The 2,587-nt window shown below is 64.1% G+C and overlaps 1 long non-coding RNA gene across 1 annotated transcript; it reads right to left on the minus strand.

Annotated features, from left to right (window-relative positions):
• Positions 1–1,308: 1,308 nt before the first annotated feature.
• LOC138922626 (uncharacterized) lies at positions 1,309–2,453 on the minus strand. The gene is made up of 2 exons (XR_011435749.1): positions 1,770–2,453; positions 1,309–1,447 (listed from the first exon to the last, which is right to left on the minus strand). It is a non-coding gene; the product is annotated as an uncharacterized lncRNA (long non-coding RNA).
• Between the last annotated feature and the right edge of the window lie 134 nt (positions 2,454–2,587).

The following is a 2,587-nucleotide window of genomic DNA, read 5'->3' on the forward strand; positions in this document are numbered from 1 at the left end:
AGAGGTGCCAGACATCCAAGGCGACCTACGTTGCGATTCCACACAGAGGAGAGAGCTAGAACGGTCCAACCCTAGAGGGCGACAGCAGATGGCGGCGGTGGTGGTGGTCGTGGTGAGGCAGATCCGGGAGTGGGGCCGTTTTTTCTTTCGGAGGGAGGGATGGAAACGGAAACCTTCTGGAAATAGATAGCCGTGACGGATGCGCCACCTTGGGAGGGAGACTCCGAAGGCCACTGGCTTGTGCCCCGTGGAAAGGATGGATTCGGTGGGATGGGAATTCTACCTCCGTGTAGAGCGTGTGGTAAACCACGAGGTGGGTGGGTGGGTGGATGGCCTCCCTGCCTCGCCTCCACCTAGACGTCCACACACAGAGACCGACGAGGGAGGGAGGGAGGGAGAGAGACAAGGTGGACAGAGGCCAAGGCCGAGGCCGAGGCAGTGAGCGAGTAAGTGATCGACCCTGGCCATAGGGATTCCTCAGAGGGCGTCTCTTGGCTCCCCAAACGAAGAATGTGTGTGGAGATCGAGAAAGATCACCGACCTAGGAGAACCAGCAAGACTTCCTCACCCTCCAGAGAGCCGCTGGGCCCCTGCCGTCCCTGCCACCGCCACCCCTACCCCTCGCCTTTGGCAGCGACGCCAACGAAAGGCAGGCAGACGAGTGGGAGAGTCGTGTGGTGGTGTCCCCCAAGGAAGGTGGGTCCATGCCGACGAGCGGTCGTCGGCGTGTGGAAAAGCCAGAGGCGGGCTGACTAGAAGGAGGGCGTCCTGGGGGAAGGGGCCAGGGTGTGAGGGAGAGAGGCCTGTTTCTCTTCCCCTGTTGGTCCCAAGTCAGGGGCCCAAAGGAGGAAAGCTGTCCGTTCCTTTCCGACTCGGACGGTTCGGGCGGGACCGACCGATCCCCGCGGCGGCGCGGTCGGGGCTTTCTGGACCAGAACCCCTCTCTCCGTCGCCTTTCGACCACACACACGCTTTAGAGGCCAAGAGAAAATGGATCGGGTCTCTCTGTCTCTCTCCCTAGAAAACAAGGGCCGGGGGCCGAGCCCGTGGACGAGCGGTCAAGTACGCGCCCCCACCCCGACCCCCGGCTTCGACGGCCCAGGTTTTCACCGGTTCGGATCCTGGGCGCAGCCCCAGACCCAGCATCGCCCTTCAAGCCCACATAGCAGAAACCCGAAAGACCTACCACTGGAACCTACAACTATGGATGGACGGGACGGGACGGGACGGGGCGGGGCGGGGCGGGGCGGGGGTGGGGGGGGGCGGCTTTGGGGAGAAGGAAGAAAGAAAAAATAAAAGAAACACAAGGACGGTCATCGCGATAGTTCTTTCCACTTCCATCCATATGTTAACAGGACCCAAGTTTCCCGACCTCCATTTGGATGTATGTTAACTAAATGGAGAAGCTATTCAAAGGACTCCTCTAAAGAAGTCCACGTTCTTCTTTCTAAATGATAATGAAAATCATTGTCACCACCGCTCTTCCGACCCTCCATGTCCAGACGGCCTCCCGCCCCTCCCCCATCCCCAACTCCCGCCCCGCCCCGCCCCGCGCCGACCCCCGCCCCCCCCCCCCCCCCCCCCCCCGGCATTCGCCCCGCCCACCTTTCCCTCTCCCCTCCTACCCCCCCGCCCCCCGCCGCCCGGGACACCACCCCCCGCACCCCCCCCCCCCCCCCCATCCCGGCCGGGCCACCTGGTCGACCTCCTCGAACACTATATAAGAGGATGCCGGGCAGCCGGTGGCGCCCGACAAGCGGCCTCCTCACCGGCCGGACGGATCAGCCTCGCGGGGGCGGGCGATGGGGAGGCGTTCGTCCAGGTCAGGTCAGGTCGGGGGAGGGAGGATGCAGCGCCGGCCGGCCTGGTGCGTCGCCTGGTCCCGATCCACCCCGCGTCTCGTTTCTCGGGCCGGGACGAGTACAGGCGGGGAGGCCGACTCGGTCACGGAAAGCGGCCTTGGGGAGGTTTTGGCGAACGTCCCTGTCCCAGGGCCGTCTGCCGACTAGGGGACGGAGTCCTCCTCCATGCGCCTTCTCGCCCCCAGTCGGGCGGGTTGTGGGTCGCGCGGTCGACTTGGCCATTTCACCGGAGGCGTCCTGCCTGCCGGGGCTCCCTCCCTCGGGCCGGTGCGAGCGGTCCTCGGGCGGCCCGGGAATTTGGGCCGCAGCGAACGAACGAACGAAGCCCGTCCCTCCTGCGTCGGCACGGATGAGACACAGCCCTGGTGGATGGAGCCGCTTTCCTCGGGTTTCCTTTTGCTTTCGGCCGCTGCTGCCACCAAACCTCCCTAAACGATAGGAATGAAAACGGGAACCGTTGGCATAATAAAAGCGTTTTGGTTGGCGTGTTTCTTGGCTTTTGGGGACTCGAGAGGTATGATGGATGATCTCCGATTGTCCTTTGGAAGGAAGGTCTATTTCATCCCAGTCGCACGAACCCCGCAAACGTGCGGCTGGACGAGGGAGGGAGGGAGGGAGGGAGGGAGGGAGGCCAACCACGGGATTTCCGCACGACCAGCTGATGGACACGACCGCCCCCGTGAGCCGGGCGGAGGGCAGCCGCCCGGGTCTCGCAGCTACGTGCC

This window comes from Equus caballus, unplaced genomic scaffold (genome assembly GCF_041296265.1).
Source record: "Equus caballus isolate H_3958 breed thoroughbred unplaced genomic scaffold, TB-T2T unassigned-0001837, whole genome shotgun sequence".
NCBI classification, from domain to species: Eukaryota; Metazoa; Chordata; class Mammalia; order Perissodactyla; family Equidae; genus Equus; species Equus caballus.